Raw genomic sequence first — 23,156 nt, 5'->3', positions numbered from 1 at the left:
TCAGTGTAACTGGAAATCTAACTGTCAGTGACATTGTTGCCCAATTCTAGTAAAACTTCAGCCGCAGAGGAGGGGCCTAAGTCTAAACTTTAATTGTCAGATGCTTCTCCTCCGCTTCTGAATGGAAAAGCGGAAATAAGTGAAGCTGGCGATGTATGCGCAACGGACCTAAGGTCCGATCACAGCCGACGACGGCGGAAGGTACTACGAAAGCAAGGAAAGCTTCTTGGGTACGAAGAAATTGACGTTGCTACAGCACCAAATGTGGCAATATTCGGTGAAATTGAAGGTAAGAAAGCGAAAAATATTGGTAACCCCGGTATAATCCACACTGGAAGCAGCAGACACTTCAGTTAGCGCGGTTTTTACATTAGACTACACTTATGTCTACAACCACAATGCCTCAATGCCACAATTCCAATCGCCTATCCAACGGCAACAAGGCCGACAAATTTGAAGGGCTATCCTTATACATATATTTCTGGTACAAGAACCATGGGTTTGTTTTGACAAAATCTGTGGTATTGAATCAGTAATGAATGCAATCCTAGAGGCGAGAAGCTACTTGATTTCATCACTTCAGCCGTTTTCATGACTGCAAACGAAAAGTGTGCTCCTACGTTCGTGGAATCAGAAAGAAGTGAAGTAATTCACTTAACAATTTGCACTTCAAATTTGTTAGAGTTAATTGGAGACTACCATGTGCTAGACGTACTCGCACGGTTAGATCACGGTTACTTAGAATTTTTGCAGGCGAACAGTCTGTAATACAAAGGCGGGACCCTAGGAAAATGGATTGGAGAAAGTTCAATGAACTTCGACAAAGGGCAACACCCTAGGCAAATAGGAAGTCCTTTGACTATAGAAGATCAATTGGAATCTCAGAGCCATTACCTGAGACCAAAGCAGTTAAAACGTTCCCCTGGTGAAACCAAACAACTTCTGAATGGTACCTTTAGAAGCAATAAGAATGAAGATTGGTCATAGTACTCACGCAAGGGACTCGTAAAACGTTCGAAGTAAAACTCCTTTAGAGCATACTACGAGGAAGGAAGGCGAAAGAGATTTCAAGGCTATGCGGAGTCTTTAAAAGGAGTGAATCAGCAGTTGAACTCTCTTAGAAACCGGGATAGAATTTTTACGAACTCCAGTGTTGACTATGTAAATATTTTCTTGGAAGTCCACTATTCGGGAGAACAGGTGGTAGGGAGAGAATTGGCGCTTTCTGTAAACGAAAAAAAGTGAAAATGGGAACGTTGCAATGGGAATTGAGTATTGCCAGCACAGTGGTTACCAATGAAAAATTGAGAGCTGCTATACTTTGTTGATGTAGTTCTATTAGTTTTTGCTCGTGATTTCGGAGCGGTATGTACCTGCCCCCACGATTTGATTGACAGTTGATGCCTCAGGCACGAACTATATCCAAATAAAATCACAATGGTATTATTTACAAAAAGGACGAAACTGAATTGTTTTTACCTTCCAGAGATAAGTGGTACAGCAATTCAACTTCCAGTAGAAGTGAAAAATCTCGTAGTTAGCCGCACTACAAAGAATTGTGTATCTAGGAATTATCGGTGCGTGAGAATGACATCCGACGTAGCTCTAAATGCGTTACTCGAAAGCAGTCCACAGATATACATAGTCAAATCACTACACTGAGAACACCTGATAGACAAATTCAACGGCGCAACAACCGGTATCCCGGTTTTGCGCCGAGGTCCACCAATTCGATATCCCTAAAATCTGTCTGGCGTCCTGGCCTACGCCATCGCTCCATCTTAGGCAGGGTCTGCCTCGTCTTCTTTTTCTACCATAGATATTGCCCTTATAGACTTTCTGGGCTGGATCATTCTTATCCGGATTTTATCCACAACCTGACGGTCATGGTATCGCTCATAGATTTTGCCGTTATGTAGGCTACGGAATCGTCCATCCTCATGTAGGGGACCAAAAATACTTCAGAGGATTCTTCTCTCGAACGCGGCCAAGAGTTCGCAATTCTTCTTGCTAAGAACCAATATATAATACAATGGTCGTTCAAAGCTAAAGCGTGTGCTGCCGTGAGCAGTAACCTATTAACAAACGAAAGAAGGGCAGAAGCAACGCAATCCGTAGCAATAGTCGAGCCACATCAAGGGCTCCTGGGAGCTCAGCAAATATGTGTGTGATACTAACTTTGAGAGCGCGAATATATTAAAAATTGCTTAAACGCATTTTTTTACGCACGTTTTTTTTTGTAAGAAAGCTGTAATATTTCTTTTCTCTGAATATAGTAACGAGGGATATAAAATGAAAGGTCTCAATTAGTACTTCCCAAATCAGGGCTTAGTTTGGAGGTCGATTGCAAAACGGAGGAGTGAGGGGGTTTTAAAAGGGTCACGTAAATTGAGGGGCCATTCTCAGAAACTACCCACCAGAAAAATCTGAAAAAGAAAATCACGATGATGCCCCTCTTTGACATCTAGGCCCCGAAATACCCTCCATACCGATATCTGCTAAAGTAAAGTTAATAAAGTATATTAACATATTTTTAAAATTTAGTGCGAACCCCCTTAAGTTCAGCCTAGACCGACAAAATGTTGCATTAATATATGCTTTAGTATAGAGTAGCCTGCTGGACAGTTATTAACAAAGTTACAGTAGGTCAAAGTTGCTTCTCTTGCCTCACATTGGCACTACTCGCGCCGAGCTACCGGTTTCCCAATATGTTTTACATTATCATCTCCAATATTTGTTTTTAAAAGGCATATTCTCGTATATATGTATGTGTATGATTGCCAATGAGGCATTGTTCGTCAACCACGTCGACGTGTCGTCGCTGTCTGTTGCTGTGTTTCTCCTATATGAATCATCAAAACCATTAGTGAGCCGATTGAACTTGCTTTTAACAGCCATTCTGAATTCGATCCAATTTGTTATTATCATCCCCAATACATTCATTCGGCATTAATAAGACGGTATATTAGACTAGAATCTGCATTTTGAACTCCTTTTGTTAAGTACGAAGGTTGTTATTAGCTGAAGTGGGAGCCGGGAATAGGTAACCTAAATTGATTTTCATATTTGCAACAAATAGCTGGTAACTTTAGAAACAGTGTGTTACGTTTATTGGAGCATTCGCATTACCCTCTCCATATAATCTACCTTCGGAGATCTCAGTATCCTTTTTCCAGTTTTCGGCTTCCTTTTTTCGTTTTTTCGTTGTAAAGTCGCACTTCAACTTTTGATGTCCTTGGTTCTATCAGTAGTTGGGTATCCTGCTGGGAAACAAAAGTTATCTTATGATAGCACCGCACAGTAACATAAGTCTAGCTTTCATCCTTTCCTTTCATTACCTCTTTTTAAGGTTATTTGAACCTTAAACTACAGTCATAGGTGTCTTATTACAGGAACGCCTTTCATTTTCGATTCTCCTAGATGGCAGCTGTACTGCTTACTCATCTGCCAGATCATCCATCTCGTTAAAGGGCTTCTAGCGTAAGTTAGGTTAAAGCTTAATAATCGTCTCCAACATTGGCTAACTATGCGAAACTCCGCAGCACAGTCTTCTGATGCTGGTCAACCACTTACCACATTCCTCGGTCTACACGTGAAACCGGTAACAACTGGGCTTATGATATCTACAATCTGACTTGAAACTGACGAATATCTTCTCTTATTGAATTATTGCTGCGCTGGGAGGAGCGTAGCAACTTCAAGCGAATCCCAGTAATGACATATTTTCTTGAAGGATTTGCACTACGGTATTAGGGGTCGTGTGTTGTCACAAATCTTTCAATAGTTGTATAAGGGATCTTAACGATTAGGCCACAACTCGCATCCACGATGTCGAACAATTCAAGAAGTGGAAGAAGCACAACTCACACTTCACTGTTGTCCTCGATTGTATAAACACCACCACCTCTCATTCATTATGTGGGAAGCCACTCTAACATCCGTACATGGACCGCTTCTCCATATAAAAGTGAAACGTTGGCAATCAATACACTTGCGAAACAGTTCCTTGCAGTGCTGTTGGTTACACTCTTCCGCAAATCCTAGGAGTCTAAGATGCTTCCAAGTAAGTGGGGAAATGGGATGATGGTCAAGATTCCTAAAAAGGACTCCCATTTTGAACGCGATGGGCATTTCCAGCCTCTTTGCCCTCCTAAAGATAATAGCTGAAATTAACGCATCAAAGAACATCTTCGGACCTTAATTGACGGAGCATGGGCTGGCTTTCGCTCTACTTACTGCTGCTATTTTCGAACGATTGTGTAGCAGTTTGCAGACTTTCCACTGATTTGGAGAAAACTTTCTACAAAGTACAGGATTTATCTTTACGCAGGAGGTGCATTCCTAGGAAACTAATAGTAATTATTAGAAATTTCGCGTCCTTCATCCGAGTAAAATGTTAGTAGTATATGAAGTCTTAAGCGAAATCCGCCGAGTTTACAATCTGTCACCGATGCTTTTCTTTCTCGTTTTCCCCCATAAAATTTGCTTGCATCTTCACTGTATCATGTATCTTGGTGAAAGGTCTCTGCATTTGTGGAACAAGGTAGAATCTTTCTAACAATAAATCTTATTAGTTGCATTAATTTGGAAAATATGGTGTCATTGAATGGTATATTCGCATCTATGAAGCATTGTTTATACCGACGGCTACCCTGAAATACCACTTGGCATATTAATAATAATAATCGTTGGCACTACAATCCATATTGGATCAGGGCCTTGAAGTGTGTTAGAGCACTTCATTCAAGACCATAACGGTACACTACAGTACACTGTAGGAGGCAATGTGGTTAGCATTGCGCTCGCCCGAGATAAGAACCCTGATTTGACTCAGGTACTCATTCACAGCTGGACTGGCATCCGACGTCAAGCCACGATACAAATCCCACTGTCACCGGTGAGATTTGAACCGCGGCCTTTCATATGACAGCCTTATGCTCTAATCACTCAGCTATCCAGACACGCATATTAACAGCGCTAGTTCCGCTTTCACTGTCCTGTCAAAAAACCTGCAAACGTGGCACTCTGGCTTGATGAGAGGGTGTGGAAAGGCCGGGAGTTTTCTTGGGGGTCCAGAATGAAAATTTCAATGAAAAAATGGGATAATATAAGTTCCCGCATAATTTTCACCCCAGACCCGTATGATTTTTGCTATGATTCTATGATCGGTGAACACTGTTAAGGATCAGCCTACTAGATAGCAGTTTGATGGCGATGAAAACAAAAAAGCTCCCTGCTGTAGGAATACCAGCATATCTCCCTGTATGACTGCTTTCTGGAGTATTGTCGAAAGTATCCGTTCCTAGCGGAGTGTTCGGCTTCAGGAACAAACTTATAGTAGCGTTGGCGGGCGCTAATTTGCTGTTTCAAAATGCAGTTTTGGGTTCGTGGCTTTGAAAAATCGTCGATGGCTTCGGTGTTGCGCAATGGATACCTCGTGGTGAAACGTTACGTCGAGGTATTCTATTCTACTCCTGTCACTGTTCAAATTCCACGGCTACGGCAAGTCGCGAAAATATCTTCCAAGTAGCATTTGGCGAATGAATAGAACGAATAAACTGAGCTGCATTGCGTTTGCCAATCAATGACCGGAAAAACTTAAACGAGGTGAAATGGACTAGAATCCTGACTGGGTGATGGTGGTGGCTTCGATACGAGGACCGGCGAGACTGCGTAGATTGCCGAAGGTTTTTGTTGGAGGGCAGTTGTATGGGTTTCGTAATACGCTGGCAAACCGAGAAGCAAATAGGTTGTCCTGTCTTGAAAACAGATGTCCTTGATTTTTAGTAACAGGGAAGAAGCAACGATATGTGAGCTCTTTCTTCTCTCAAAATGATGAAAATCCCGTAAACTGTTCGTTTTTCCACGTTGTCGTAGAAACCTAGACGCGAGTCGACCACCTTTTTGTCTCGGATGTCAATGAGAAGGTCACGGTAGGAAAATAAGGTTGCTTCGATAGTAATTGATTTAGTGGTGTCAGCACCAACTCGAGTTAGCCGCTGGATAATTGAGGCGGCTCCTTTGGCGACTGAATTCTTTTCACTTTAAATATCTACTGTTGCTCATCAATTACGCGACTACCTAACCAGTGAGTTCAAGTGGACTATGCTGAGTTGTGTCGTTGTCAATTCCTTCGCAATCGGGTTGAATGCTGAAGAGGCAACGATTGCAGGGCCCGGCTGGCGCATACTGACGACTGCGGCGGAGATATCTGAGTCGGATTCGGTTACAACATCCGCCCACTCATCGAGATTGGAATGCTTGAGTACCTTGAGCAATCTGCTCGCTTTTGGAAACAATAGACCCCCATGTGATGCTTGGTCAGTGATTGCCGTTTCTGTTAGTGCGCATCTACCTGAGGAGTTTAAACTTTCTATTCCTTGAGAAGCTTGTACTGTCGGTTTTCTCCGGAGCCCAAAATAGAAACCAGGTCCGTATAGTTTCTACTCCAGGTCCCATATTCAACATAATTTTCACCCCGGGCCCGGATGTTCTTTCCACGGCCCTGGTGGTGCTAATATTCTCTCTGTATAGCAGCAGCACAAGGCCACCGCCGTTAGTTGAAAGAAGCTCTGATTAACTATTATCTGCCCCGTTTCACGGGGATCATCTTGCCTGAGATAATGGAGAGAGAAAATGGCCGAGGGCGTGTTGATTGGAAGGCGAAGGTGACAGTGGATGAGAAAGGGTGAGCACATTGTTAGGAGCCGATAAATATGACTAGTCAAGGTGGTTGATCTACTACGCCCAAATAGAATCGTATGAAAACCATACATATCCGAATTGTCAGCGGTTGGTCCTATCGATTATAATGTACGCAAATATTAGCGACCACGGCCAACGGATCTGCGTAATTTGTAATATTTTCCAAGAAGAGCATCCAATGATTCATTATATAGTCGATTGTTCTAGTTGTATTTCCGTTCTATGAATACGGCCCCGATTACTAAATTTTAAGTAGTGAAAATTAGACATAAAACCCCACAGCAGCGAATTTGCTAAAACTATAAAATAGGCAACACCAACTACGTTTCTCTGGATTCGTACATATTTTCATGAAGAAATTTACTTATTTGTCCCAAAAAAATTTGTGGGGTTAGTTACTTCCAACCAGTAATTTGTCCTTAATCTAGTACCATCGAGTTGAAGGCGGAAAGGGAAAGTTCAATAATACATCAATGACCTACTCAAAGTTATAAAATAGGTTCGCATAGTGATAGATTCTCTGAAATCTAGTGCCAGATCAAGTATTGAGTTTCCAAAATCATGCTGAATTCGCTTTTTTTTTCAAAACACTTAGGACTTGGGCTGTATTTGTAGAAATAACAGATTTTATAATGATTTATGAGAATGTTGCCCATAATTTTCTTGTTGGGGTTTTTCAACAGGTAAAAAATCCATTTTTGCAAGTAAATATTTGCTTGAATATCTGCGAAACAGATTCCACCTGAATCCCTACGTCAATTACCTGTAACACCCATTTCTCCTCAGATACCAACTGGGGAAAATATTTCATCTAAACTATAACATATTTTTGATTTTAATTTTTGTTATGCTGATCGAAACTATTTTTTGTGAATAGTGTTGAATAAAGTATCTAAATATCCCCAGTGGCTCACGGTCGGTTTTTCCATTAACCGTGAATTTGAATTTAAATATTTGCTCGCTCTGCCATTTGCCCCATAATTGATCACAACTATTAGTAAACAAATCCTAAATTTAATGAACACCCCGAATCCGCATAAAACTCACTCCAGACCGGGCGCGGCACTGTGTGTCTGCCCACAAATCAACAGATAAACATTTTGTACCAATCTGTCGTCACGCAACACTTTTGTGAGCGCCATACAATTAAATTGTTATAAACATTTTCGCGAAGTGTGTAAAGCGAATGTGAAACCAAAACATTTCAATGCTCCGCGGTACAGATTCAATGGTTCAGCCTCAGACAATAACCATTCATTCGGCATCACTTGCCAGCAATTTGGGTCTCCACTAGCCCAGGGAATGCTCCCAGCGAGTAGACCGAAAATACCCCAATGAGTAATGCATGCCGGGAAACTATGGACATACTCGTACCAGAAAATATTAAGGAAAATTTGAACTGGACGCTTCGATTTCTCTTCATCTGCCTGGCGTCTTGGGCTTCTGGAAGTAGTTATTTTAGTTTACGCTAAATGGGGTTGCTAGGTGTCGAGGGCGGAAGAAATAGTGTTAAACTTAATTTATTGGGAATGCCTTTCTCTTTCTGGGAGGGGCAACGTGATTAGGTAAGTAAACAATTTAAGCAAGAAATATTGTCCGAAGATCCGTGATTGCTCCACAGCAGATTCAGCCAGATTTCTGTTTCTAACCGATAGTCGAAAATATTTTCCTACATATTTTTAAAACTACTTTGATGTGATGGAAAAACACTCCAAAAGTGATTAATTTGTTTAAAAGATGGAAAACTTACCACTAAAACCACCTCTCGCCACGAAGGAGATTTTTATATCCCGTTGCTGCCTTTGCATATGCCAGCTTCGCGTTTGTACTGCAGAGACCCTGTGGTTAACCCCAGCACCTTGGTTGGCTTTGCTGTACAACTGGTTGTTCCTTGAAAGCTTAAGTCCTTAGGTAATTTGTCTTTCATGAAAGTAAGTTATTCGGCTTTACTCCCCTTAGTCGTCTCTACTTATGACGTCTGTCAAATTTCGCGCTGACTATGCTCTGCAATCACCCTTTTATTTTGGATGTACGAGGTAGCATCTATGCTTTTTAGCACTTTGCTTTAGAAAGTGTGTACAACTTTCAAGGTAGTTGCACCAGATTGCAGCAGTGTGTGAGACTCTCACGCACTAAAACCACGCTCACTTCTTCGACCATATCTCCGCCGGACCAATGTGAAGTATTACTTCGCGGGTAGGGCCCTGGTTTACACCAGCACGCCGCGTTTGTCGCTCGGGTTCAACCCAGTGCCTGCAGTTTTTTCCGTCTCGCAGTGGCTGTGGCATTTACCGTTCTCCAATTTCCTTCCGACCTAAGTATCTCCTCCACGAAATTGTGGGTTCCGATAATTGCGTTGAGGACATCGTTTAACCTCCCAATTTCAATTGCCAATCTAACATACTCCGGGTCCTCGGGTGTAGCGGCGCATTCGGGACAATGTGGGGACTTATTCAATCCGAAACGATGGAAGTAATTCTTGTATCCGCCGTGCCCCGTAAGGAACTGTGTTAGGTGGTAATTCGATACTCCATGCCTCCGCTCGACTCATCTGTCAATACGCGGGATCAGTGTATGGGTCCATAACTTTTTCGGAATTATCCCACCGTTGCTGCCATCCCTTGTACAGCTCATTCCTAGTGGCTTTCCGGAAGCTTGCATTCACTTCGGCCGGACTCGCCCTCCTTCTCCGATGGAAACAGTGTGCCTCATTTACCAGAAGATCCAGGGGAGTCATCCCCATGATGGCACACATTACCTCACCAGATATTGTCCTATATGCACTGCACACCCTCAGTGTTATTGGCTGGTATTCCGAACTTACCCATCCCAGGTGTTCCCTGTGTTATCCAGTGCGCACGCCCAGACAAGAGCCGGATAAGGCAGGATAGATTTCAGCTCGCCTGCGATACGCAGCCGGCGACTATATTTTGGCCCTCCAATATTAGGCATCATCCCTGCTAGATAAGCTAGCCTTTACTGCCTTTTGCTCTTGAAGCTCTACTTGGCATCGGACATTACACCCAGGTATCTAATCATCAATTTTGAAACGACCTCGTGATGGCCAACTTGGATTTTGACAGTATTGTTTTCGTGCGATTGGCGGGGCCGTCTCCATCTTATCTTCCTCCTCCATTGGCACGCTAAGGCCGAGCATTCCGTCATACATTATGTTCCACAGCAGGGGCCTTGGTGAACACTTGCTGTCACACCATATTCCTTTGACCCGTTGTCTGCCTAGTACCACAGAAATCTCTCCGGGAGGTAACTCTCGATTGTCCGAGTAATCAGTGACACTCAGTTTAGCCAGAGTGGCCCTAATCCAACCCAGGCTGAGTTAAAGGCATCCCTGACATCCGGCGTCGCCACAGCGTAGCGCTTATCAGCGGCCCATGCCACCCGAGCCAGGTCCACGACCGTTGCTGTTGCATCGACAATGGACCATGCTCTGCGAAACCCATACTGCCACCCGCCAGTCCGACGAAATGGAAACAGGCTGTTGTACATCACCCTTTTCCACCATCTTCCCCACAGTGTCTCAAAGACAGATAGGGTAATATGGAAAGGGTGCGCTTTTGGGGCTTCGGTAGCTGAACCAACCTCTGCCTTTTCCATTAGGTGGGAAACACTTCTGCCGCCATGCACGATTCAAATGTGCTTACGAACCAGATTTTAGTACCCAATTTCGGGTCCATTTCTTCCTGTTGGGGAGAAAGGACTGCGATTATTTTGAACAAGAGTCGCGGGCATGTTACTTGGTTTATATTTGCTTCAAGGCGCAATTGTTTGTAGCAATTCTCCTTAGTTTTCGGTATAGCCTTCTTAAGGCTACTTCGAAAATCGCGGTATTCTCTCTTCAAACGCCGATGTTCTGGCTCTTGTCATTTCGCAATGCCTTCTCGCTCCAAGACACGATGCTCTCAACAGCTCGATTTCTTCATTCCACCAGTATTTTGGTTTCCGTCACGGCATTGCAGAGTCGCATGCCTCAGTTACCTGCTGATATAGCTGGCTCACTTTTCCCAGTGCCTTGACCTTATAAAGCCCGCCAATACTCACCCACCAGACCATCCTTAACCCTATAATATATCAGTTCCAAGATGTTGCCTTCAGCGGCGATCACCCAAGTTTCGAACTCTTGCGAAAAGGACCCAGTGTAGATCTCCTTCCCACTAAGATCTCTTATAGCATTAGATGCCAAAGTAGCCAATTTTTCCTCTACTGAGGCACTGCGGTCGTTGGATATCGACTGCCGGGAGCCTGTTTGGCTACTACCAAAAACCGCCGTTACTTCCTTGGGTTTGATTTGTGAGTGTCCTTCCACAGCCAATTTTTATCCATAGATGGGCGTTTGCTTCCCACCTACCCAGCCTGTGCATAAGCATACCCATCTCCTGATGCGTTTCATTTACATGTTTACGCGCATCCACCGAGCGTTCCCTTATCCACACGAAAATACGCGCCTGATGGGAGATTTGGCGCCTCCACACAGATTCACTAGACACAGCCTCAGAGCTGTATGCCGTACGTCTATAAGGGCTTTTGGATCTGGTTGAAAATTAGTAGTTTGTTGGCTATGCTGAGTTTGAAATTCGTCCCTATCAGCCAGTACATCTGTCTATATCTGGCATTTAACTTTTCCTCTGTTTTTAGGATGTATTTTTTCCAGGCAAGCTTGGGATCGATTGTAATACTCAACAATTTAATATACAGATATTTGCATCTGGTCCGTTGATGATGACTTCAGCTGGATTCTCTTTTTCATTAGTGAAGGTAATGTAACTCGTAATTCGTCCTACGATGTAGCCAATAGCTTTTTGAAGTTCTGTTGTTGCTCCCTCTAGATTTTTTCCCATGGTAAGAATAGCAGCGTGATCCGCAAATATCACTATTTAGCTTCAGTATATATAATTGGTATACAAACGGAATGGTGTTGAGCCTAAAACACATCCCTGCGGTACACCAAATGGAATTTTTTTACGATTTAGAGTATGTTTCTTCATATTTTACTCTGGATAGACGCTCGGATAAATAAAATTTCGGGATCTCAAAGAATTCTTCTTTTCTTTCCATTACATTTTCAATCAGGTCCGTAAGTTAACAATACGTTTTGCCTAATCGTCCCAAAGAGGAACTAAAAGTGGTAGAAATTTGTGGGCTAGCAACCTGCAAATTTCGAAACGCCTCGGATAGGGACTGATTTCACTCCGAAAAGTTGTTTGACTGTGCAGGTAAAGACGTGGTGGTATTATTCACCATCTTCAATCATGTTATCTAATTAAGAAATTGTGTTTCAATAAACGAGCGCTAATCCATTCATTTGGAACACTTAACCCCAGTCCATTAAGCTGGAGTACTGATCTCGTTGATATATTCCTTAATAGAGTGGTATGCCCCTATGATGAGGGGTGGTTAACTTCAATCTAAACGGCAGTAGATCGCCCCAGTAACTCAGGGGTAGATGAGTAAAATCCAAGAGTTTTATGGCCTCGACCATTACTCACTGAGTGAGCTATCACTCCACCACATAAATTTCGGTACGGATAACCGGCGGGAGATGCCTGTACATAGGTAACGGTTGAAGTGGACAGAGCAAATATCGATCTTTACCATTCGCTCCTACTAAGAAGTAACAACGGCCAAAGCACGTACAACATCAAACCGTCCCTTGTTGTGCTTGCGTGATTTTGTCGGACCGATTTTAGGAAAGTTGGAGATAGCGAGATAGCGAAAGTACAGTGCCCCGTTAGTTTGAGAACCTTAGTTTTGTTGGTGTTAATCTTCAGTCCAACTGTAGTTGCCTCTCTTTCCAAATTCAGAGCGTGCCATAAGCGTAGTTGAGTTGTTTGAACGAAAGTGTTGTATTCCATTGAACTCCACTACATCCTCGAGAGAAGGCAGCATGAAGAACGTCACCGATAACAAAAAGGAGTAATATCGGTCCCAGTAGTTTTTGCAAAATGTTCCTCCTGCGTAGAACACGCCAGATACACCTCTTGTTCACACGATCGAAAGCTTTCTCAAAATTGATGACGAGCAAGTCAAGAGGAGATCTAATCTCCGGGCACTGTTTCAAAATTATTCCTAGGGTGCTGATGTGGTCATTGTGGGGGCATGGAGAGCGGAAACCAGAAAACCAACCTCCGCTCTGTCGGTCAATCCTTCAAGATGAGTTGCAGGATTACTTTAGCTATAATCTCTGCGACGGCAGGGAGGATACAGATAACCCTCGAATTGTCATACTCAATACAGTCCTTGTTTAAAATTTTAAACACTATCCCCTTTTTCCAATCATGGTGAAACTTTTCGGATTCCCCGAGTGGAAGTGGAAGCAACTCTGCTATAACAGTAGGTGTAGCAATAGATAACTGTGCGGGAAGACTGTCAAGTCCAACGGGGATGAACAGCCCGTATCCGCGTTTTACGGTGACTGGCAGTTTTATTCGCAAGAGAAGGAACCTCACTGGATGTGGTACGGTTAAGAACTATGGTGAAGTGTTCATTCCAGTTCTTCAGTTGTTCTTCATCGTCGATGAGGAGCCAGGCGTTAAAGTCGTTCACAGGACTATCGAAAGATTGGCAACAACATGCAAGCTCTTTCACTCGATTTTGTCACGATGCACACTACACTGAGCGTCCCGGAATTTCGCTCGGTATCGAAGTTAGAACGCGTCGCACTCACCAAATCTCACAACAGCCAAGGGAGCCTTCAACCCCTTCGGTTCATTGATTTGCTTCCAAGATCCCGCAGTCAGTCAAATCTTCTGACGAACTTTTGGGCCTCGACTTTCTAGAGAATAAACGCATATTGCTACAAGAGGGGAAGGAGTACTATCCAGAGTGCCACAATCGTACTTCGCTTAGGCCGAGAAACCAATCACAGTCTATTTCCGACAGTTAAAGGTTGTAGACGTAAAGTCGCTATCCGAGACGTTGAGTAAAGTTTCAAAATTTAGTCGCCTTTTAGAACAAGCAGAGAAGGCTTTGAGTGTATTATTCAGTCTTGACTTAAATCAGTACTGGCAAAGCCAGCAGATGGACGATGAATAAAATGCTAAGGGTTTCCACGGGACTACTCCTTCCCCAATGAAACACCTACGAGTATAGTTGAAATTCCAAAGACACGAACTTTCTATCGTATGCAGTCGGTTACGACGGTATGGTGAAAGACATTCCACTCCCGCTCAAGATGCGACATATAACTACCGGAACCTTTTCAGATCCCTCAACGCATCCTAAAAGAGCGTCCAGACAATACCGTTTCCAAGTAAGGGAAGCTAAAAGAATATTGAGGGGGGAGCCATTTGTTCAGTGTGTTGAGTGTTAGCACCGAAGACCGCATCGAACACTATGCCAGGCGTGAATTTTGCGGTTGTTACCGAAGAGAAGGTTCGACAATCCCTAAACAGCTTAAAGAACTGGAAAGGCCAGGCCTGGGACGGAATTTCTAGTACAAAAAGTTCACCATTATTCACGGCCGATTGATACAGTTGGTACAAGCAGGTCATTAATCGCCGAAGAAATTTCTCCTTTTTCTCATTATGGGGTCTACCTATCTTATATCTAAAAAAATACAATGCAGTATCCTGCAGACACGGGACTGATTACTTACTTGTCAACCGTTTGCAGGTTCAGAACGTCCGTTATTAATAGAACGGAATTCTGTCCGAGGAACAGAAAAACTTCTGAGTTGGGGCGTGGGGTTTAAAAGAGCAACTCATTACTGGCCAAAGGCTTTTGACGTCGTCCCTTTCTACCTTTCTACCTTTCTAATCGATATCACGATGCTATTTACGACCTGACACACTTGATGTAACTAGATGATATCGAGTTGTACGTTGGTACTCATGATCATCTTGGAAATCTTTTGCACATAATTAACATGTTAAGCCATAATAGACAAATCTAGTCAAGTGTATCCAAAAAGATCCCCACGAGTGACATTAGGGATATAGCATTAGTGACCTTCATATCCAAGCTATGCCTGAGACACACTTCTATGTTCAAGTGCCTAGGAATTCTTTAAGGAACCCCTGTTGGTGATTTGGAGGATGCTCTACTGACCCAAATCCTCAACCTAGTGCTGAAATTGCATCTCTCGGGTAAAGACAAAATAAGTGCAGCTTCATATACATTTGAAATATTAATAATCGTTGGTGCAACAGTCCACATTGGATCAGGGCCTTGAAGTGTGTTAGAGCATTTTATTCAAGACCATAACGGTACACTACAGTACTTTGTAGGAGGCAATGTGGTCAGCATTACGCTAGCCCAATATTATTACCCCCATTTGACTCAGGTACTCATTCACAGCTGGTTCGACTGGTATTCGACATCCATTCATAATAACAAATCCCTCTGCCAGCAGTAAGACTGGAACCGCAACCTTCCGTACGACAGCCCAGCACTCTTACCACTTGAGCCAAAAACCGATCTGGAAAGTGTTCAACCGCGTATACCGACAACTAGGTTCAAATTTGGAATTCATCACCCTAATTCTGCAGTGGAGCAGATAAGAAGAAAACCGTTTGTTATATTAACTATCGTTTTCATCTTCTATTGTAGTGTTATACCCTCAAACGTTAAAGAACCACATCTGCACCCGCTTTCTAGATACAATAATGAAGGATGACATACGAATGAATGAAGTCTCATGGAAGGACATTTCCTTAAATTTTGTAGTCAGGTGTCAACTAGTTTGAATATAGCTTAAAAGCTATCAAATACTTCGGGTCGATTGCCTTTCATTTCCAGCCAACGGAAAATGAATTTGCGCCATTACGTAAAGCAGACTATTAGAAATTAGTACCGATATATGAACGCTAGAAAGATTCGCTCCGTAAACGCACATATGTACATGTCTTCATAATCCCGTGACGACGATTCAGTGACGACTTCTTGTCTGTAATATTCACATTGTTAGGACATGCACGAGCCTAGGATGCGTCCGTTTCCATTTGACTAGTCTTCAAATCACTGTAAATCGTTACAAATGCCTCCTTCCGTCTTCGTTTCTACCATGAAATAATCTATGCGACTAATTTTTCCATCCTTGTTATTTTGAACCCCGTGTCGGAACATTGTTTCTGCGTACAATGCTCCAGAATAATCTCTGCAAATGAGTTTCATAAATTCTCTAAAAGCGGATAAGATAGGAGTCGAGATACATTCCGTCTAGGAAAGGAATGATTGGGGATGGCTGGAGAATAGGCTGCTACATTCTGCTGCGTACTATGATGTCTATTAATATAACATGATGCTGGTCGAACTCACTCAGAGGAATTATTATGTACGTGTATCGCGTAGATTGTAGCCAGGAAAAGCGGAAAAGAAAAGGGTATTCCAAGCCTGCAAACTCCACTGAACATTGAAAAGGTCTGATCGTAAAAAAAGAAGCACCGGAAGAGTGAATCTGGCATGCAAAAATAAACTTTTGCGTTTGGCATAAATGAGCTGGAATACGGAGAGATCTATTTTCAGCTTTCGGATCATGGTCGGTGCGCGTTTTTGAGAAGATGATAAGAGGGAAATTCAAAGACTATGAAATTATATTGATTGTGTGTAGTCCTTGAAAAAGATAGATGTTGCAAAAAAGTTGATAGTTTGAGTCTATGAACGCAAAGAGGACCATTTTCAAGGTTTCCTGTAACGAACATTGAATACGTCTGTGCATGTGAACGGGAGAATGATTCGAGGCCAAAAAATATTTCCAGAATGTAAATAATAAATAGTACCACGTGCTAAATTGATGAAGTTTTAGATTGGATGTCACACTTCCCTTAGTTCAATATTCAAAACAAATGCCGCCTTTGGAACCTGTCACGGTTTTCCATAGAACAATCCATGATTACGATTCTCCTAATACTTCTCTGTTAATTTTCGCACTTCCTCATTCAAATTCTTAATTGCCCGTCCTCTGCCCACGGCTTCGTGACTTGATAATTATGCTCTGAACTTTCGATTTCGATTGCTGATCCATTTAACTTTGGCTAATCAAATTTATGACTGGCATATAAAAATAGACGCTTGTTAGATATGGGGTTCCACATACGTGACTTCATTGGCTACATTCGCCTGTTGCTTTGCAACAAATAATATTTGCAACTTCTAATTATTCTCAAATATTCGCGTCATCTTCTAGACGATGCAATCATCGCTGAAAATCTATATTTACGCCTGAGAGCAACATAAAACCAAACACGTTTTATGAAGTAATCTATTCAGAATGCTTCTCACTGTTGGAAAATTAGCAACGTTTAGTTAAATGGCGTGAAATATTAAAAGTGTCATGACGGAATTGCTTTGTTTTTATCGATGATATTGGGTGACCCCTTTCATTACATCGTCGGGAGTGTGGCTTTAATATTAAAGGCTAGAAAATCAAGCTGTCACCTTGGAGTAATGTTAGATGATGATTGTTAGGTAAGACATAGTGGGACATAGATTATTATTCTTAAGATACATACTACATGTAAGTGAACAAGGAATATTATTTCCAAAGATTTTGTTACACTGCAATACACTATTAGACACAATACAAAGCAATACTGGTACCAATTAATATCAACAGGGTGCAGACAAACGAATAATGTCAATTTCTAATGTGTGAAGAAGTGCTGACAACATTACCAGACAGGCTTCCTTCCAGTGGTTTCTTTTTCATTTCACGCTTTCGCAACAATTATTATAATCCTTCTCCTTCATAATAGGCCTACTAAGGACTAGTAAGTTGGAGGCCATCTGCCTCTAGCAATTATTTTCCATTTAAGACGAAACATTTCGAAGCCATTCTTTACAGTTCATCATATCCGCCGAGTTTTGTCTATTATTGTACTTCATTTTAAAATTTCCTGTAACAAACAAAACCTTATTGCGTCTGTTCGTCTTTTTAAGGTGTTGAGTGAATTAAAGCCCCATTAAAATCGATATATCCTCCCATGTTCCGCGGAACCAGCATAAGGCCCAACATCATGGGCCGAAATCAGCTCACTCTTTTTTCGTTAGGTGGGTCTCCTCTACCCTCTGCAATTTATTCTAAATCCTCCAGATTTTTTGGGACGAGTATTTCTCCTAGAGTCTCCTCTAGGTTCTTTATTTCTTCCACACAACTAGGACAGTAGAAGAATACATACTCAGGGTGCTCTGGAATTTCTTCTCAGTTTGGACAATCGGATAAGATATCCAGATTAAACCTGTACAGGTACTGGCGATATCGTCCGTGTGTCGTGAGAAACTTGGTAATCTCTCCGTGCTGCTTCCCCACCCACTCTCTGATGATGGGAACCTGTATGTCCCGTGATCCTTTCCCAAGCATTCCCAACGCTTTCTCCTTTTCGGCGTTTATTTTTTTCAATAAAGGAGAGATGGTTTCGCATTGTATACGTTCTTCATATGATCTGCCAAGATATCAGTCGGCATCATTCCCGAGATAACAAACACTGCATCATCTGAATCAGTCTTAAAGGATCAGCACAACCTTAGGGATCTCCTTCGACAGACTGCGCTCAATTTATGAGCGCTAGCTAAGATCTGCAACGGCTTTCTCAAAACTGAGGCCAAAGAGAGCAAGATCGAGCAAAAGCAACCTAGAAGTATGCGCTGAGCGTTCCACGTGCGGCATCATCTTTGCCAGGGCCATACAAGTATCGGATGCTGTGTTGCAAACATACTGCACGTGTTTCTTATAACTGAACTGCGTTTATCATCACCCCCAAGTATTTGATGGCCGGTTTAGAAATTATATGATATAATCCCCAATTTGAATGCGGGCACAATTTTTTACGGGGATTGGTGATGAAGACTGCACTGATTGTTTCGGGACCTCTTTGGGATGCTTTGCGACCACAACCAGTGTATCATCGGCGTAACACACCGGAACCGGAAGGTTAAGGACATCGTTTTACATAATGTTCCCCGGCAGTGAGCCAAGTGCAAACCCCTGGCGACACGCGCGGAGGCAACGTACTTTCCTTCGTCTTTCTGATAAGTAGCTATCGCCAATAGCAGCGAAATAGGCGCGAATACCAAATTTTGCTAGGGATTCCCTTTCCATAAATTGCACCTTCAGCCAAGCTAACAACCAATTTGATAGCATCAATGGTGGATCTGACTGCACGGAACCCAACAACCGATAGCAATCTATTGCATATAATCCGCCCTAGCATTTTGCCCGCAGTGTCAGAAAACATATGGGTTTGTAGGAGGATTGCTGACCTGGAGGTTTATCAACTTTATACGATAATGGCAATTCTGCCACCTTTATGCTGGAGGAAATATCCACTTGAACATACACGTTTCGAATAACTCAGCGAACAGGTCCGGTCTAGATTTCACGGCAAGCTTAAGGACCAGACACGTCGCCTTCGTCCGAGGTTTGCTGTCCCCTATTCTACCGCAGATCTCCAATACCTCCTCTCTGGTGACTGCTGGGATCGCCGCCATTTTAAGATGTCATTAGAAGCTGTCAGTTCTCCTCTCTTCCCGCAGGAATAATCTTTGGATACTCGCATCGCACTTGGTGTACTACAAAACATCTGCAGATTGAAACCATGCACTAGGCTGCATAAAATTTGTCTTGTCTGGCGTTTCGCGTCAAAAAATAAACGCATACTGAAATATTTTACTAAACGTCACCTAGCGCCACTTAATCAGGTCGACATTTGGTGGCCAACGAAATTCTATGGCTGCTAACGCAGCCTAACAAAAGAAATTGTAGAGCGACAATCTAGACGGTCACAACCAATTCCGCTCCGTCCGGTCCGCCATTAGGCGAATGGCAGACTTAGGAATCTCTGGATTCTTAAACAAATTTTAGTTTGGCCTCGGCCGGTACATGTCGTGTTTTTGAATTAATATAAGGGAGCAAATGCCAACTTCTAACCGCTTCGGTCACGCTGCTCCCAGGGCAAAGGCGAAACAAGGTCTGATGAGTTGCCTCTACCCTGGACGAAACCGCAAGTCATCTATGTACTCAAAATAATGAAATTATTGCCGAAGCACTCAAGTAGAATCTACAGGATGTACGAAGCAGTGCTGCGATGGCCACTTGGATGTAGAACAGCCTTAGCAACAACGCCAAAAAAGGTGAATAACATAGTTAATTTTTTGGTACGATTATGTGGGGCACACAGCACGTTCATGGAACAATACTGTCGGTTTCTGGCAATGTGTATCAAATCCACCCACGACTTCCAGAGAAACTTGCACTCTCCTTCCACTGTTCGACTACTCCGCACCATGCAGCTCGAGGGTGACTCATCCGCTCGGCTATGTTATGGGAGCTGGCTTCCATTTCATGACATAATCCACAATGGAATTGTTGCCCTTTTTTAATGTGTAGCCTATTCACTGTCACTTAAGCTTTCTAATCAAAGGTATCTGGCATGTAAGGCGACGAAGTTCCTCGTCTGTCATTATCTCAGATCAGAATGCCCGGATAACACTGGACTGGTATGAAATGATGGAAGCTGGAGATTTCGTGTAACTGAGGCGATAAATTCATTCGTGCTGCTACTATATCACAGCACAGAGAAAACATTGGCATGGAAAAATTTCAACTTTAATTTGGCGTTAAAATAGTTGCATTTTGAAATTTTTCGTTGTTTATCCTTGTAGAGAACGTGATCTGTTGAGATGAAGGTGTTACGTCCGCTTCCAAATAGAGTTTGAGTGTTTTACGAGCTTCTTTTAGGCGGGCTCTTTTCCCCTCAGACCGATCCTACCTACCGATGTTCGTCAACCTCGATGACAGGCTAATCGGAGTCGGTCAGTTCTCCAACCTCCAACCTCTGCTCTTTCTATGGAGGCACCCTCTCTATTAGGTTGGTCTGACCAGACTCCTATGAAGATCTATTTATCCAAAGCTTTTGCAGACCACCCTGACATCTTGCCCCGTTTCAGGCATGATGGTTATTTGCCTTGTGGCCCTGTACAGAGCCCCCCCCCCCCTTTCGGAAAGGTGTTTACTTCACCTTGGTTGGCCAGAAATATGATACATCCAACTGCGCAAAAGAATCTTAAAAACTGCGCCTCTTGGCATTTGCTTTACTTCAGCCCCACTCAAGTATCCAAGCGTTGAAGTCACCGCTGATCACCTCTCGACTTCGTCCTTTGTGTCAGGAATTCGGATAGTGTCAGACGGTGGGGCGTAAAAGCTGTGAAGATATGCCCTACATTTTTCGCCAATACACAGCCACTGCCTGTCTTGTTCGTAGTACGTTGTATAGTTTGTCGATCGCACGTCTATATCACGGCTCCATCAGTTAAAGCTGTAACGCCACTGTGACGATTTCTATAAGGTTCACTTATAATGGCAATTTTCATTTCAAATTCGTAGGTGGTCTGCTCAAGTAAATCTTAAGAGACCTTGCAATGATTTAGAGTTAATGGAACAAACCTTATTTTCTCAGTTCAATCAACACCTTCCTAAATTCCAGGCATTTACCACTTCCGGCAATACGCCAGCTATCCCATCCCCCGTTTTCTTCGCATAAAATGCACTTGGGGTCCCTGTTCCACTCCTTGGCAATATGGCTTTCCTCCCCACACAGTCGGATCGATCAATGCCGCTGATGCATGCCTTCGTGTCGTGGCCAAAGATGAAGCACTCAAAACACAGATCAGTTCTCCCAAAAGTCAGATAACCCATCAAATCGGAACTTTTCCTACGGTCAGAAATTTCTATGCTGCCTCCACTGGTAATCGCATTGCTTCCATTTGAACACTGCCATAGGCTTTTCGCAAACTAACAATTGGCTTTTCTATAAGTTAGGAAACTTGCATTATTTCTCCAAGACAGTGCAAATTTCTCCTGCAATCTCACTTCATCCGCTTTTCAGATCTTTTAGATCGGGATCAGTTTTGATCTTTTTTGGGTATCTCCGCGTAGGAAAGATTACCCGTGCGAGTTCGCACTTCTGATTTTCTTTTCATGTGTGTGTTGATGACTTCAGTCCATCCAATTGTTTTCGTCCGCCTTGGACTTCGCAACACTGACCGACGTTCGTACTTTGGCTGCATGTTTTCTAACTTCTGGACTTTTTGTTCCACTTTTTGGAATTGCCTTTCTGCCTTGTATTCCCGTAGGCGCTTGTTCATTGCTTAGGTGGTCACCATCTTTCTCTCGTACTCTTTTATTTGGCCTTAATTTGATGACAGTGTGGTTAGACGACATTTTTCGGACAGTAGGTTTCGTCATCTCCTTAAAACTCTTTTTTTCCTCCTACGATCTTTTATAAAGGACCCTAATACCATATTCTTTAAGGCTTAGTGTACATTGTGCTTGTCCCCTATAAACTCGAACAGCTCAATTATTTTTGCCTCAAACTGAGTGAAGGCAATTCCTCTACATTAGGGATCTGCTCTGAATGGGTCTGGAATGGTTCGTCCTTTTACACGCACCCTCTCCTTTGCCATGTATTGACCTTCCCTGTCCCTTATCCTTTACCGTTTTGACATTGGTGGATCTCAAGGTTGAGCTTTTCTTGAATGGGTCATTTTATTGGTCTGGGAGTACCTCCTGTTGTCGGCTCTCTTGAACAAACGCAGCAGGTGTTGTTACCATTGTGGTCATCCAGCAATCTACTTTCAGTTCATCTTCCTTCGATTTTTTTTTTAACATATTCAATTTATTTACCCTATTATTTACACTGCTAAGCTTAAGGCTATTACTTAATACTAGAACTTATTTCTAACGACATTAGTCTTTTCTAGAAATTAACCTAAAGCTTAATAATAAAAGTAATATACAGTTCAACTTAACCTAAGCTTACAAGCTAGTGAGGGGAAAGCCAGGAAAAACCCCCCATAATATTAAGATTGCGTATGGAAAAATTACCGGTAAAAGGATGGGAGAAGGATGCATAACGGGAGGGTTAAAATTATTGGGAGATGGAGTAGACAGAGTCAGAGCGATGTTCGTTGTAGGGCCGATGGTAATACATTAACCTACCGTTGCGAAAAACGCGACCTAAGGAGTGAAGGTTTAGGATGTCGGAGGGGGGGATATGGGTTCGAAATGGGCGGTCAGTAGGACTGATGTGTGAGAAGATGGAATTTCGGACAAGGCTATTGTCATGATTCAGGGAGTGGTAAAGGAATTTTATGAGGGATTTGATGAGGCACACGTCTAAACGGGTCGAGTTGACCCGGTTGTAGACGGCTTGGTTAGAACGGGGATGGGAAGGGCCTAGGGATATTCGGAAGAACTTCCTTTCGTTAGCTCGTAGGCGCTCCATTTGGTGGGAGGTTAGATCGCACCAGGCTACAAAGCCGTATGCCATTAATGGGCGTATTAGCAGCTTGTAGCAGTAGAGCTTAACGTCAGGACGGACAGGGGATTTATTATTAAGGATGGGCCATAGGGATTTAAGACCCATTGAAGTGTTGGAGAGGATCGAATTAACATGAGGGATGGGAGAGAGACGGGAGTTTAGATGGATGCCGAGGTATTT

General features: G+C 42.9%; 1 protein-coding gene across 10 annotated transcripts in view; it reads left to right on the top strand.

Annotated features, from left to right (window-relative positions):
- The window catches only part of LOC119656594 (proton channel OtopLc), a 156,257-nt gene that overhangs the window by 12,951 nt on the left and 120,150 nt on the right, over window positions 1–23,156 (top strand). The window contains exon 1 of one of the 10 annotated variants that reach the window (XM_038063007.1): window positions 17,011–17,127. The exons of the other annotated variants lie outside the window; for them this stretch is intronic. The gene's annotated coding sequence lies outside the window, so the exon portion shown is untranslated. Of the gene's footprint in view, window positions 1–17,010; window positions 17,128–23,156 lie in introns of those variants that run through there. 10 annotated transcript variants of the gene reach the window in all.

This window comes from Hermetia illucens, chromosome 5, assembly GCF_905115235.1.
Source record: "Hermetia illucens chromosome 5, iHerIll2.2.curated.20191125, whole genome shotgun sequence".
In the NCBI taxonomy this organism is placed as follows: domain Eukaryota; kingdom Metazoa; phylum Arthropoda; class Insecta; order Diptera; family Stratiomyidae; genus Hermetia; species Hermetia illucens.
The sequence above is the reverse complement of the archived record's forward strand: the minus strand, read 5'-3'. Positions and strand labels throughout refer to the sequence as shown.